The following is a 17,577-nucleotide window of genomic DNA, read 5'->3' on the forward strand; positions in this document are numbered from 1 at the left end:
AATAAACATGCAAAGTTTAACGTTATTCACTTTCTTCGTTTCCCTATAAAAAATTCCTGCAAAATATATATTTTAAGATCTTTTAAATCAAAATACCCCCGTTAATAATTTTTTACATTCTCTTACTGACGGAAGAGATTTTACCACTTCTCAATATAAATATAAATTTATCTTGCCATGGTTTCATTCGATTATTCCGGCGTTTTTATATTTGTGATTCAATTAGATTATTTGTTTATTTTGTTTATATTGATAGGTGATTGTTTAATGTTTTAGTTTAGACTAATGTTTAATGTTTTAGTATGTTAAAATGAACATTAATTATCATGTTTCTTGATATTTATTATCTTCTTCTTTCGTAATAATCTGTTCTGAAGAAGACTAACTATAGTCGAAACATTAACCGTGTGCATTATTTGTATAATAAATTGTTTTTATTTTAATCCAATATCCCTCTTTTGGTGCTCGTGATTTGGCAAATTTAATAAGAGTAAAAAGAACACTATAAACTACCTTTTTTTCTTGATAGTTAATATTTTACTATTATTATGCATTTAAATATTAAAAAATATTATGCCAAAATTAATGTTTTTAATATGACTTTTTTTCTAGATAAAAAAGCATATTGGCCAGAACGGGAATTTCTATACATTACATTTACGAATTTTAGTTTTTATGTTTATAAATATTTATTTAATTAATTAATTTTATGTTTAATTTTAACGGTACAAAAACTACGGAAGTACATGATCATACGCGATTTTATGTATAATAAATTTTATTTATTAATTTGCAATTTTTTGTAAATATAATTGCACTATTTATAAATATAACAATTAAAACTCGTAAATATAAACATAAATGTAACATAGCGCATCGTCGATTTGCCAACTCGAGACTCGGCACTCGTCGAGACACGAGAGGCGATACCCGAATTGCGTGGCCTCTAACAGCTCAAGAGAGAAGGAAACAGCAGATCGTATGTCTGCCCTTCTCTCCCCGCGCGAAGCTTGCCGAGTGCCGAGCGTACACTGACAGAGGAGGGGCTTGCGCGACCACCACATCCCCTCCATCTGAGTAGTTCGGACACGAACCATAGCACGGATACAAACCCATGTATCGTTACCCGAGTTCTCTCTGATCGTTACCGAGCGTAACGTCGTAGTTGACGTCCACTTTCTCAGAGGGCAGATTAGGACAGGCGTCCCTCGAAGCGGGATGGCCGCTCTCAGGTTTCTCTCTGATATGGACCAATCAATTCTCTCATGCTTATGTTTATCGGCTTAAGCCCCTTGCACAATGCCAGGCAACAGGCAATAGGAACAGGGAATAGAAATCAGAAATCATGTATAAATGCAGAATAAACAGTGACACAGGCAATAGACACAGAGTTTCCGTCACGTTGGAAATTCTGTGCCTATTGCCTATTGCCAACCAATCATAGCATTTGAATTTTTTAGGTTGTAATTAACGATTTTTTGGTTATTTCCTGTTCCTATTGCCTGTTGCCTGGCATTGTGCAAGGGGCTTTATGCAAGTTTGTGTGGATATAGCTTTAAGCGGGGAGCACACACTTTTGCATAACGCATAATGCGTAAGCATAAGAAAATTGATTGGTCCATACACATGTGCATAAGGAAATAGACCAATCAGTTTTCTTATGCTTACGCATTATGCGTTATGCAGAAGTGTGTGCTCCCCGCATTAAGGCCATCGCACACAAAATGCATAGCTTAGCATAAGCGTAGCATAAGATCGCTAAACCAATGAGCATCTAGCATAAAGTCGGCATATTAATTTACACAAGATGCTCATTGGTCCAGCGGTCTTATGCTATGCATATGCAACCTATGCAATTTTGTGTGCGATGGCCTTTACTCCTGTCGACCCTTAAGTTTTACTGCTTTTAAGTTTTTCTATGGCCGGTATTCATAGTTATTTAAGACTGTCTTAAGGGGTAACACCATCTGTAGCGCCCGGAGAAAACAGCCTAATTTTGACAATTTTCTATGAGAATATTGTTTAAAAATGAAACGTTTTGTTCAAACGTGCACCATTTTTACAAAAAATAATATTTTTTAATTTCCGTACGTCTTTTCCGAGCTAATCTTATATAAAACTAAAAAATTTTTTGTTTTTTGTTCCAAGTCAAAAATTGGAGGAGAAATTTTTTCGGCCGCAACATACGAAGAGGCTCCCTTTTTTTCCCTCTGGCGCCGCCATTTTGTAAAAAAAAAATTCAAAAAAATTGTAAACACACTTTAAAGAATGTACAATAAAGGCCTTTCAACCGATTTTGTATTCCATTCACTATATTCCCATAAAAAATTGTCAAAATTAGGCTGTTTTCTTCGGGCGCTACAGTGGTGTTATGCTAGGTCTACAATACGAGGTCGTAAAGTCGTGAGTCGTAAGAATTGACCAATCACAATCGAATTTGAGGAGAATAATCGACTGTGATTGGTCAATTCTTACGACTCACGACTTTACGACTCGCATTGTAGACCTAGCATTACTCCTTAAGTTCAATCTTAAGATGTCATGAACCAATCACAGAGCCGTATTAGCGTCTTAAGACATTACTTAAGACGATCTTGAATCTATAAATACCGACCTATGTGCCAAGGCCCTTTAGTCCCGGTCTACAATTGTTCAATCATAGTAGAATTTGAAAAGAATAATTAACTGTGATTGGTCAATTCTTACGACTCACGACTTTACGACTCGCATTGTAGACCTAGCATAAAGCCAGCGGCACACGGAGCATGTTTTCCTGCTGGATCACGGTCGAGGCAGAGAGAAACCTGAGAGCGGCCACCGGGATCATTCCGTTCCAGCGGACGTATACTGACGCGCCGCCTGAGAAAGTGGACGTCAACTACGTCGTTACGCTCGGTAACGGTACACACATGGTTCGTGTCCGTGCTATGGTTCGTGTCCGAACTACTCAGATGGAGGGGATATGCCAGTCGGCTGACTCGGCACTCGGCAAGCTTCGAGCGGGGAGAGAAGGGCAGACCACGGTCTTACATACGATCTGCTGTCTCCTTCTCGCTTGAGCTGTGACGTAGCTGCTTAGCACGCGCCGGCTATGCCATGATGCCATGCATTTCGGATATCGCTCCTCGCGTCTCGCCGAATGCCGAGTCTCGCGTTGGCAAATCGACGATGCGCTATACGTTACACATTTACGTTTATATTTACAAATTTTAATTTTTATATTTATAAATAAATATATATATATATATATATATATATATATATATATATATATATTTGAAATTTATAAATATAAAGATTGCAATTATAATTAATTAAAAAAATATTTTTAAACATAAAAACTAAAATTCGTAAATGTAATGTATAGAAATCCCCGTTCTGGCAAATTTGCTCTTACATCAAAAAAAGTTTTACATTAAAAACCTTTACTTTAGCATAATAGTATTTAAATTTAATATTTAAGGTGATTGGGCCATCAGAGCATGTCAAAGAAAAAAATCCGAATTAAATATATGTTATAAAAAAACCTAAATACGCTTAAATTTGCAATTTTGAGAAGATCTGACGTCTAGTTTTTGAGATATTAAATCTCAAAGTTGGCATTTTTAATAGGTTTTATGGGAAATTGTACCGAAAACATACATTTTTCGAGAAGTTCACTCACTGTCTGTAAAGAAACAAGTTCAAAAAACTGAAAATAACATTATTTGATTCTTCTAGCACTTGTTAAGTATAAGACAAAACGACGTTGACGTGTAATAAGGCCAAAAATTCAATCAAAAGTTGATGAATCGTCGCGTTTCTTGTCGGCCTTTCGATCAGCTGTACGCGACGTGGACATGTGGCAACGCCGCGCCGTGTAGTGTTTCTTTCCACAGCACTATTCTTTTGCAAGCAAATCTCCCGTTATCGAAATTGTTTGTTACCTTCCATTATTTTTCAACATAAACACAATACATAACCTCACTCAAACACATGGCACTGGCATGATAGCTGCCTACAGCGAAGAGATGCAATGTCGCGACATTTCTCTTGTACGAATGTCAACTGAAGTCAAATCTTGAACTGTTTACATTTATCAGTAGATAAATTGATACGTCATCGAATGAAAAGTTACATTATAAAATCAGTAATTATACAAGTGTCTAGAATATATCCATAAAAATGGTTTTTCTTAAAATAAATTTTAGGCCTTATATTGACTCATATGGTACATGGCCCAATCACCTTAAATGCATAACAATAATTACATATTAACTATATCGAGAGAAAAAGTAGTTCATAATGTTCTTTTTACTCTTATTAAATTTATATTAGCTATTAATGTTTATAAGCGGCCACGAGCAACAACAGAGAGATATTGAATTAAAATAAAAACAATTTCTTAAATAAACAATACACATGCTTAACGTTTCGACTGTACTTAGTCTTCTTCGGAACGGATTACTACGATAGAAGAAGATAAATATAAAAAAACATGATAATTAATGTTCAAGTTTACATACTAAAACATTAAACATTAGTCTAGACTAAAACATTAAACAATCATCTAATAATATAAACAAAGTAAACAATAATCTAATTAAATCACAAATATAAAAACGCCGGAATAATCGAATAAAACCATAACAAGATAAATTTATATTTATATTGAGAAGTGGTAAAATCTCTTCTGTCAGGAAGAGAATGTAAAGAATTATTAACGGAGGTATTCTGATTTAAAAGATCTTTAAAATATATATTTTTCAGGAACTTTTTTTATAGGGAAACGAAGAAAGTGAATAACGTTAAACTTTGCATGTTCTCTCTTCACCTTATTTTAAAAACTTATTTTTATTTTTTAAGTAACAAAAATGCTCTTCTTTTCTGTTATATCTTGGTCACCATAAATGACAGACGGTGTAAATAATTCTAGCTGTTCTAGGTATCTGAAACGCAAAAAGCTAAAATTTTCTTATTCAGAAGAAGTATATGTGGCTATAGTCTGAACTAGAACTAAACCAATATTTCCATTCTAGGTTCTAGGCGGCTTTTTTATCAAAAATATTATTAATCAATATTAAATAAACCATTTACGATCTGAGCTTAGATTTTATGGTAGCCTAATAATATTTTTTATATACTATATTTTTCCAACTTTAATCAACTATAATACGCGCCGATTAACTTGTCAGACATACAACACAGCTCCTATTGGATTAATAAAATCCCCTCACACCCCTCTAATTAAATCGATTTAAATAATAGTAAAGAATTTACTACTCCAACAGGAGCTGTGTTGTAAGTCTGACAAGTTAGTCAGCGCGCAATTTATTAAGATTGGAAAAAATATACGTGTAATTATACATAAAAAATATTATTAGGCTATTAAGATCCAAGCTCGGATCGTACACGGCTTATTTAATATTGATTGATTGTATAACGGTCACATAAAACGGTCTTATTTCTCTTATATTATTAAAAATCAGAATAAATTTATTTCGCCAGTGAATAGAATAACAGTTAAAGCAGCTTAAATCGACAGTAACTGGCAATATATAACGTCTTTACCGATATGAACATTGAAAAAACCGTGAGCCAACTCGCTTTGTCGGATTCACACAGCACTTTTTCGGATCAATCATCGAGACATTATTAATTTTGACCAACGCTTTTGGTCAGAAGATGTAATTTCTAAATTAATAGTTTTAAATTTTATTAAAAATATTATTAAAAATATTATAACTTTTTTCAAAATTTTGTTAATAGAATGAGAATGTGAGCAATACCTTAACGAATTAATAATGCAAGGACATACAGACGTGATTACAACCATTCGAGAAAACTGTTCAACATTTTATGTGTTGCTGCAGAAGAAATTAGTAATGTCGGCGGACAAATTATACGCTAGTGGCTAGTGCTGCTAGAAAGGATCGTAGTATTTTAAGGATACATGCTGTAGATGATATTGCTTGTCCCTCGCTTGCAGTTTGAAAATGTTTGATTATTAAAAACATTTGATTATTAAAATCTTACATTCAAAATAACGCTTATAGCAGATAAACAAAAATCTTGTCTGTATTTGACATCACATTTGTGAAAATTAAGCGTGTAAAAAATCTGCAAAAGAAATGTAAACGTGCAAAGAAACTATTGTCAATAACATCACACATACACACACAGAAGAAAATGTAAATAATAATTGATTTCTTTATTATTACAATAATTTGAATATTGAAATTATTTTGTACCATATGCTTTCTCACACTTATATGTATGTGATTAATAATAAAATATGTTAATGACAAATAATAAATTACAAGAGCGTATTCTGGTTTGAAAGATCTTAAGGACGTTCTCCGAAAAATCGATTTTCTCTAGATTTTCTTGAAACTGTGAATATACATTAATTTATAGGTGTGCTTTATGTGTAGTATAAATTTTAGTACCTTTTGCGGTATTAAAAATCAAGATATTGAGCTTCAAAGTTTTAACTTTTAACACGGAATTCCTATTCCGAGGTATTGTGAAACAGACATTTTAATAAATTGTGAAAAAAGTTTTTTCTAAATGTTTTTGAAAGACTAGTATATGATGCTTTATATAAAAATAGAAATTAATAATATGCGATAAGTTTCAATACCCTTGCGGTACTCGTTTTCGAGAAATACTTGTGTAAAGTACGCGATTTGAAGTTAACTTCTTATTTTTTAGTTGTTATATGTAATATTTAGTAAATTAACTTTAGTAAAATAAATTTTTCTTTTTAAGCATGAATACAAGTATGACTGAGTATGACTGGAGCCGGAGAAGGTCTTTAAAAATAGGTATTTTTCAGGAATTTTTTATAGGGGAACGAAGAAAGCGTATAACGTTAAACTTTGCATGTTCTTTTAATCTTATTTTAAAAATCTATTTTTATTTTTTAAGTAAGAAAAATATTCTTCTTTTTTGTTATTTTTATATTATATCTTGATCACTAAAAAACGTAAGTATGAGAGACGAAGTAAATGATTCTAGCTGTTCTAGGTATCAGAAACGTAAAAACCAAAAATTTTCTTATTCAGAATAAGTGATATGGGCTATCGTCTGAACTAGAATAAACATTTTCTTTTAATAAAATACTAATAAAATTTTGAAAAAAGTTATAATATTTTAAATAAAAAAGCCGCTCAGAATGGAAATATTGATTTAGTTCTAGTTCAGACGATAGCCACACATCTCCTGCAGAATAAGAAAATTTTAGCTTTTTGCGTTTCAGATACCTAAAACAGCTAGAATTATTTACATCGTCTGCCATTTATAGTGACCAGGATATAACAGAAAAAGAGCATTTTTGTTACTTAAAAAATAAAAATAAATTTTTAAAATAAGGTGAAGAGAACATGCAAAGTTTAACGTTATTCACTTTCTTCGTTTCTCTATAAAACATTCCTGAAAAATATATATTTTAATGATCTTTTAAATTAAAATATCTCCGTTAATAATTCTTTATACATTCTCTTCCTAACGTGTGTGTGAAGCTATCGTCTCATTTTGCAGAAACTCACAAATTATTGAGAGTTCTGGCTTCTTTCAAAAAACGCGTCAGTACAAACTGAGACGCTATGTTCACGCAGCGTCTCATTTTGTCCTACACAAGTTCCACCAGTGTATCTCATCAGATTTTGCAAGATCTATAGTTCTATAACAGTTCTATAAAGAGTTTATCTCATCAGATTTTGCAAGATCTATAGTTCTATAACAGTTCTATAAAGAGTTCTGCCATATAAAAACAAAAAAATTAATTATAAGGCACTAAAAAAAAATTACAATGCAACGAGTATACCGGATGAGACGCCAGTTGAAATCTCGGAGTTCCGGTTTATGTAAAATATTTTTCGAGTAGTTTTGAGCATATTGAAACATTTTCTAAAGAGTTCCGAGCGTTAGAATCTTTGTGTTATATTTAAAAAAATTAATATTAACCGAAAAGTAATCATGACAGAAAAAGATGAGACGCTGTGTTCTGAGCATACTAAAGCATTTTCTAAAGAGTTTCCGCCACTAGCTACGTTGTATATATATGTTTATTAACTTTAGCAAACACTAGCTACGTTGTATAATTTTTAAATAAATTAATACCGCTCGAAAATCAGGAATTTATCGAAAATAAGGTGAGAAGCTGACCGTATTTCGGCAGTTCTGTGAGTTCTGCTATAATTCTCGTGTAGTTCTGAACGTGTTCTAACGTTGTCCCATTTTATTCTGGCAATAAGCATTATTTATTCATTTTTTAAATAATTCTTATCGCTCGAGAAAGACCCTATTCTCGATAAATTCCTGACTTTCGTGCGTTATTAATTTATTTAAAAATTATACAACATTGCCAATGCCCGGAACTCTTTAGAAATTGTTTTAGTATGCTTAGAACTGTACGAAAAATATTTTATATAAGCCAGAACTCCGAGATTTTCTACAGCGTCTCACCCACATACCCGTAAATGCGTCTTTCTTGGTCGATAAAAATTATTTAAAATATGAATAAATAATGCTTATCGTCAGAACTCTTTAGAAATAAACGTTAGAACACGTTCAGAACTATACGAGAATTATAATAGAACTCACTGTTACCCATGTGTATTGTTTATTTATAAGAAAATGTTTTTATTTTTATCCAATTATCCTTCTGTTGTTGCTCGTAATTTGGCCGCTTGAACATGCATAGGTAAAATAAATTTAATAAGAGTGCAAGAAACATTATAAACTACCATTTTTTTCTCAATATAGTTAATAATATAATTATTGGTATGCATTTAAATATTAAATTTAAAATTTATTATGCAAAGTAAAGGTTTTTAATGTAAGACTTTTTTAGATAGAAAAGCATATAACGGTGATTTCTATACATTACATTTACGAATTTTAGTTTTTATGTTTATAAATATTTATTTAATTAATTATATTTGCAATCTTTATATATTTATAAATTTCAAATATATATACATATATATATATATATATATATATATATATATTTAATTATAAATATAAAAATTAAACTTTGTATACAAGCAAATGTAACGTATATAGCGGATATAGCGTATCGTCGATTTGTCAACTCGAGACTCGGCACTCGGCGAGACACGAGACGCGATACCCGAAATGCGTGGCATCGTGGTATAGCCGGCAAGCCGGCCCGTGCAAAGCGGCAACGTCACAGCTCAAGAGAGACAGCAGATCGTATGTCTGCCCTTCTCTCCCCGCTCGAAGCTTGCCGAAGGCCTAGCGTACACGGACAGAGGAAAGGCTTGCGCGACCAGCATATCCCCTCCATCTGAGTAGTTCGGACACGAACCATAGCATGGATACAAACTCATGTATCGTTACCCGAGTCCTCTCTGATACCGACGTATATTTAGCAAATAAATTAAAAATTATTGAAAATTAACTAACCCAATCGTTTGGAAATCATTTGGAGATATTTGGAAAAAACTTTTCAGAGTTTGGAAAACCATACATTAATCACAATTAATTAAAATCAATTAAGCGTATAATTAGCAAAAAGTATTTAAAAAATATTTTTTTTTAATCCAATCGCTCCAGAATCATTTGGATAATGTGTCCATATAATTTTTATTATTTGGAAAACAACTGTATTCTAATAAAAAATAATTAAAGGTCAATATTTCGTTTTAATGTCTGCACTATAGTGCAATAAAGTGCACATACTTCTCAGCTGACGACAAGTGGCAAGACCAGGCAAGACTGGCAAGAAATCAGCAACCTAACCTACAGTTTGCTCATAAACCTACAGTGAGAAATGCGCTCGGAGTTCGGATTGAGGTAGCGTGGGAGGCGGACGTTTTTCGTTGGCGGGAATTCGCGAGCCCTTTTACGGTTAATTTAAGCGAGCTATTAAAGCGTTAGAGAGTGAGTAAGAGGGATAAGGAGGATCTAAAGAGTTGCCACATCGATTTGAGGCGATTTTGAGAAGAATTTTAGGTCCCCCGTCGGAGGGGGGACGACTGTTAGGATGCTAGATACAAATGTAGGTTATGACAGAGACAAGGACGGGAGCCACCCCAAGAATAATGAATTAAACGAGAAGGATAAAATGGATTTAGTAGATAATCATGGAGGGAATGACGCAATACATACAATGAAGGAACAGCTAGCGAATACGAAAGATGAAGCGAAGGATAAGTATCTAATGAGTAGAAAAGATAAGATATTTATGAATATCAAAGGTAAGTTAGTTAAGTACACGCATGAATATGAAAGCAAATTAGCAGGTGACACTAATTCCATCCCACGTTTCGAGAAAGAATTCGAAGGTATGAAAATCGTGTGTTGTAGATTAACTACTCAAAATATCTGTAACAAAAAGGGCATGAATAAGATCAAAATACAAATGTTTCTACATAAAGCCAGATGTTATCCAGACGATTTTGAAATGGATCAGTTTAATTTAGCTAGACTTAAGTTTAAAAATATGACAGATGCGAATTCTTGTTTAGATAAGCTGTGTAGAGAGTGCAAAGATAAGGTTCATGTATATATCGATAATAGATCAATCACATGTAAAGGGGTGATATCGGATTGGCCTTTTAGTATTCCCGAGTTATGGGATACAATAGTAAATAAAGATGATATTATGCAAATTGAAAGAATGACTAGAAAGCGTTTTGATAAGGAAAAACAATCCAGGATAGAAAACGATACAGATAATATATGCATCATTTTTAATAAAAACGTTCTTCCAAATAATATATCTATATTTGAAGGTTATGGCCATCTGAAGGTTAGACCATATGTAGAAGCGGTTAAACAATGCTTTAGATGTTTCAGATTTGGACATGTCAAGGCAGTGTGCAAAGGCTCAGAGAAATGCGGTAGATGTGGAAATGAGGCTCACGATGAGTGCAATCTTGAATACTATTGTATTAACTGTGAAGGTTCACATAGATCAACCTTTCGAGGATGCCCGGTGTACCAATGGAATAGGGAAGTAAAAGTAGTGATGGCGTATCATAACGCAACGTTTTATGAGGCTCAAAGAATCCTAAAGGGCAAAGAAAATAAGACGACTAAGGATTACGATAGATTTACCAAACCCTCGGATTGGCCGGAATTAAAAACATATGCAAAGGTAGTAAAGCAAAATCCTATGTCCAGAAGAAGATGGATGCAAAAAAATCGACCCAATATGAAGATGCACAAGATGGTTCTAAAAGATCGTCGCTGGAAAAAAATCCTAAAGCACTTAAATCGTTAGTAAATAGGCGGGAAGGTAGTCCTAATAGGAATCAATTATATTATAATAGATTTAACATGAGACAGGAAGAAATAAACAGGGATAAAAGAGGTATAGCTATAAGAAGTACAGACGATGAATCAGAAAATGAAAGTAGGGTTATTAAAAAAAGAAGAAGCAATATAGATAGTCATGAAACTAGTGGGATCGGAAACTTCTTTAGAGATATAATGTCTCAAATAGCTCAGGAAGAAGTAAAAAATAGCTTAAGAGACGTGGAAATGTTAGATATTAATAACGGGTATAGTAACTCGGATGATAACTATGATAGGTTTTATGATAAGGAAATAAAAGTATATAATCAAGAGCCGGTGGATCAGAGAAATAGAGAGAAAAGTAATAGAAGTCAAAGGTTTAGAGGTCCTGCAAATTATAGATCTAACTATGGTTAAAGTAGTACTCTGGAATGCTCGAGGTATTCGAAACAAGAAATATGAATTCGATTCACATATTAGGCAATTTGATATCGCTGTTATAACTGAAACAAAGGTAAATGATCTGAACAAATTTCAAATATCAGGCTACAACATAATAGGGAAGGAAAGTATAGGTAATAGCGAAGGTATTATTATTGCTATTAGTAGGAGGATAGAATTTGAAGTTATTAAAGAGTGGTATATTGGTTTCGAAAATGTTGATATTTGTGGTATTAGAATATACAACTCTCAGTTGAAATTCAATCTTATAGCGGTGTATAGAAGGCCGAACGGTAGGGAAGACCCTAAGGTCTGGTCTAATATACTTAATTTTGATAGAAAAGGAATTGGATCTATTGTAATGGGGGACTTTAATGCTCATAATATTCTATGGAATTGCAACGATACGGATTTTAATGGGGAAAATCTACAGGAAAAATTCTTCAATCAGGGTTTCTTATGCGTAAATCAAGATACTTTGTCTAGGCTAAATTACAGAAATCAGATAGCTTCTAATATAGATCTAATTTTTGCGGATGGTAAAATAACTGATTATATTAACTATGAACAAATTCAGGACACTTGGGAGTCAGACCATTTTCCATTAAAAGTAGAAATAGATACAGAGGTCATAGTCTTTAAAAAGATCACTAATAGGTTGTCGACAAAGAATACAGACTGGGCATTGTATCAAAATATAATGAAAAAAAGCATAGAGGAACTAGAAAGAAACATGGTAGGCAAAGATCTCCAGACGAGATACTCTTTATTTACTGACAAAATGAAGAGAGCGGTGAATATAGCAACAGGTAGGAAAGAAACATTTGTAAGAAACACAAATATTGAGATAAAGCGAAAAAAGTCAATTAAACAACAAGTAAGATGGTGGGATTCAGAATGCTCATCAGCGATAGAAATACGTAAAAAGAAATTGAAAATATTTAGAAAGCTTCAAACTTTACATTCATTTATAGACTATAAAAAGCAAGTAGCTTTGACAAGAAAAGTACTTAAGAAAAAGAAAAGAGAAAATTTTAAAGCTTTTTGTAACAGCATAAATAGATTTTCTAATTTATCTTACGTTTGGAATACAATGAGAACTTTTAAAAAAGCTAGGAGTAGAATAAGCTGGAATAAGTGGCAGATAGGAGATAGAGAAAAAGTCATAAGAGAAGAAATTGATAAATTGTCAGCATTTGGAGTATCTTGGAGGGCAGTAGAGGACGATACATACGATAGAGAGGAAACAGAATTAGATTCGTTATTCTCAGAGGCAGAATTATATAGGGCAATTGGGATGATTAAAAAAGATTCAGCTCCTGGAAGGGATGAAATAGACTATAAAATGATTAAGAATTTACCAAAAAAAGCTCTACAATTCTTACTACAAATATTTAACGATATATGGTTAGGATCAGGCTTTCCACACGAGTGGAGAGAATATCAGGTCTTATTTATTGATAAGGTGAACAAAAATAAAGTCAGGCCTATATCACTATCGTCATGCATGGGCAAGCTAATGGAAAGGTTAGTAAACGAAAGACTTATATGGTGGGCGGAGAAAGAGAAGAAATTACACCCGATGCAAAATGGTTTTCGAAGAGGTAGATCGTGCACTGAAAATCTAGTTAAATTTACATCGGACATCAAGACAGCTTTACTCAGTGAAGAATACGTATTGGCGGCATTCCTAGATGTGGCATCTGCATACGACAACGTTGTCTTTCATATTTTAAAAGCCAAACTAAGAAAAATGGACTGTCCTGGTAGAGTCTTCAAATTTATCAACACCTGGTTAGACGAAAGGGAAGTCGAGTACATCGTAAATAATAAAGTGACTCTGAAAAGAATAATGAGGAAGGGCCTTCCACAAGGAGCTGTCCTGAGCGCTATATTGTATGCTCTGAATACTAACGACATTACCGTAGATGTTGACGATGACGTAGAAGAATTAGAATTTGCTGATGATATCGTGGTGTATAGGACGGGTCTTGATAGGAAGCTGAATAAGATGAAGATCGAAGAAGCAGTCAACATTATCGCAAGTAACCTTGAGCTGATTGGTTTGGACTTGGAACCCAGAAAAACAACTTTGGTAGAATTTTCGAAGAGCGGCTTCAAAGATGATAACATCTCTATCATGGTAAAAGGCGTGGTAATTCCAAACAAAGATGAATCGAGATTTCTCGGAGTTCGTATGGATAATCAGCTGAAATTCGTAGGCCACATTCAAGAAGTAAGAGCTAAAATTGAAAAAGCCAATTCGATTTTAAAATATTTAAATAGTGTCACCAGGGGAGCAGATTGCGTCACAGCTCTTATGCTATATAAAAGCTTAGTAAGATCAGTTTCCGACTACGGAAGTTTCGTGTATGCCCCCACAAGTAGTACTTTAAGATTAAAACTTGAGAGAGGCCAATTCCTGGGATTAAGAACCGCGATGGGCTTTAGGAATAGCACACCAACAAATGTGCTAGTAGCAGAAGCCAAAGTAGACTTACTAAGCGAGAGAGCCTTGATGCTAGCAAAAAATTTCTGTTCCAAGATACTAAAATATGGCAATCCAAAAATCAAAAGAAGTATAAGTAACCTAAGCAATAAAGAAATGATACATAGGCTTCGATTCCCACAGAGAAGAAAAAGCATAATTTCGATAGCGTGGGATAGAGTCAATCTATTAGCGAAAGATATAGGTCAATCAACAGATAATTTTGAAGTATGGGAAATGAAGTACGAAGATCTTACAGAAGACATAACTATAGAGTTGGAAATAGGACAGTCACATAGCGCTAAAAGGAAAGAAAAGGAAAGAAGAAACCTAGAAGATATGAAATATGGAAAAAATGATCTAGACTTTATTAAAGAACATTGCGATGCACATAATTTGGATAACCCCCTGATTGTTTATGCAGATGGTTCAAGAACAGAGGACTCAGCTTCGACAGGAGTCGGCGTGGTCTTTGAAGAGATGGATCAAGCTTTCTATGTCAGCCTTTCGAAAAAGTGCTCGTCATTCTCAGCGGAAGCCTTCGCAATAGCTACTGCATTAAAAAAACTAGAAAAGGATCAAGAACAAGGAGAGAGAAATAACAAGCAAATATTAATATTATCAGATTGCCAGAGTGTATTAAAAGCAATAAAAAACAATAGGCTAGATGTATATAAGAGTAGCTTTATATTAGACATTAGAAGACACCATTCTAGATTAAAAACTAAATTCGGTTGGAAAATTATTTATGGATGGATCCCAGCTCATAGAGGTTATACTGGAAATGAGATAGCAGACAGATTAGCAAAAGTAGGTGCGTCAGAAGTAGCGGAAATAAATATACCCGTCCCGATAACGGACTTAAGAAGCATATTTAGGGAAGAAGCTTGGAATAACACGCAGGATAAATTAATTAGTGAAAGTTCATATAAAGGCAAGGATTACTTTCGAAATTTCCACGACAGAAACAAAAAACAACCTTGGTTCAAAGAAATTAAAGCGGAGAGATATTTTTATTCTCTCATTAATCGTATAAGAGCGAATCACTATAATTTAAACGAGTCTTTAGCTAGAAAGAACTATATAGATATATCTAGATGCGACTGCGGCTACGAAAAGGAAGACATAAATCATGTAATATGGCAGTAGGTACGATGTGGAAAGGGAAGCGATGAACGAGGAATTGGTGAAACGTAACATTTACGGAGCAGAGGACATAGTGGAATTGATCAAGAGAAAGGACTGGCCTAAAATTGGAGTGATATACAGATTCATTAAACAGATAGGAAGGATTATTTAACAAGTACTGCGTTAATCAGATCAACACTAAAATACGCTATATAGCCCAAAGGTGGGGCTGAAAGCGTTTATAACTCCAACCGGAGTTAATAACCTCAAAAAAAAAAAAAAATAAACCTACAGTGGATTCTTGCTGGCGATTTTAATTCACAGTCCCATTCTCAATGAATTCAGATTAACGTAAGTAATTGCGCGATATAACAAGTACATATTCTCATCCCGATATCTCGTTATTTATACTCGTGTTTATACTTTTTTTGCTCGATTTCCGAGCTACTCTTACAACTATGAATATTAATCATTATTTTCTAATTTTCCCATTGTTTTTATTTGTTGTAATGTTTTTTTAAATGCATTAATGCAGCACGCAATTATTTCTGAGTGAACTGATTGATCGACAAGTTTGATACGTACAAAAATGATGTAAGTTTAAAGATACTGCGTGTATTGTATGTTGCTTTATTGCAATAAAGTATATCAAATTTGCATAATAAGAAGGAAATAAATATGTGATACATTAATAATTAATGTTACAACAAACAGATATGGACAGATATAAATCTGACAAAACTACAGATAGTTCTAGCTTTTGAATCCAAATTAATTAATGCAGATTTATATTTGTTCATATCTGTTTGTTAATGATTAATTAATTTGGATTAAATTTAATTAGTTATTATAAATTTTGTACATACACAAAGACTCTAGATATAATTTTAATTTAAATAATATTTTGCTTAAATGTAGAGACTGTTCTGTGACACACACTTGACAAACTTATTTACAAATTCTTTTTTTTTTTTAACACAAGAAAGAAAGAAAGCTAGGAAAAAGTGTGGCTTTGTATATATCTCATGTTTTTATATCGTGCAGCTTGTGTGCATGAATTGATTGCATCTATGCATTTACAGAACATATGAAAAGAAGAAGAAACAATTAGAAAGATTGAAGGATCAGTTGACAAAGCTGGAGGTCCAGGCGACCGACCGAGAAGAGAACAAAGAGATCGCACTGAGTACCTCCAAGTTGAACTATCTCGATCCTAGAATTTCTGTTGCATGGTAAATAAATTGTGTATTTTTATCTAATTTCTTATAATTTTAATATTAATTTTATTATTTTACATTCTTTAGTTTTACCTTTTTATTTCATATTTACACAATTTATCTTTCTTATATATTTTAATTAAATTTTTTTTCATATCTGTGCTTTTTGTTAATACCGAGACTATACTATATTAAATACTTTTTTTTAATTTAAATATTAATACTTCATGCATTATTTCTATCTTCCATGTCTGTATTAAATTTCTATGCTTCACCAGGTGTAAGAAGCACAATATCCCAGTCGAAAAGATTTACAACAAGACTCAGAGGGATAAATTCCGATGGGCAATAGACATGGCGGGTCCTGATTACGTGTTTTAACCCCGTGGGTCATCGTTATCATCGTCACCGTCAACGCGTATCGGCCCACGAGTGGAGTACATCTCCCGCTGACGATGTATCTAGTGAATTTTACGTTCTAACGAGAAGCCAGGAGACTTAAAGTAAGACAAAAGAGGAATGATGAAAAAAAGAAAAAAAAGAACAGTGTAAACTGTACGAAAAAATTTTTTTACACTTACGTGGTATAAATGTGAGAGTGTGGGAACATATTTTCTATAGGATGATAATACAACGCATGCGTATTAAATCACGATTGCGATTGGTATATCTAAAGAGGTGTTAACTTAAATACCGTACGCGGATTCGAGCTTATCTCGGGTCAATCGTACGTGCGTATTTTACCACCGACAAAATGCTATCCACATCGCTAGCGCTCGTTCGTCTCTACGTGCCAGTTCGTGCAAGGCACTCTGACGTGATAATCCATAAGGATGATGATCAAGAGAAAGAACCTCGCAAATTGCGGGTAACTTTTAAACGAGAATGGGAGGTTTATGAGTTTTATTTTGTTTAGGTAGAAATTTATTCTGACCGAAGTAGGAAATTAGCAAACGAATTTGTTCAGGCAAAAAAAAGAAAGATCGTTAAAATTTGTTAACGGGCGTGCACGGAGTGCGGCGATTAATCTCGCGAGGAGCACGAGATCGTAGT

Source organism: Temnothorax longispinosus, chromosome 4 (genome assembly GCF_030848805.1).
Source record: "Temnothorax longispinosus isolate EJ_2023e chromosome 4, Tlon_JGU_v1, whole genome shotgun sequence".
Taxonomy (NCBI): Eukaryota; Metazoa; Arthropoda; class Insecta; order Hymenoptera; family Formicidae; genus Temnothorax; species Temnothorax longispinosus.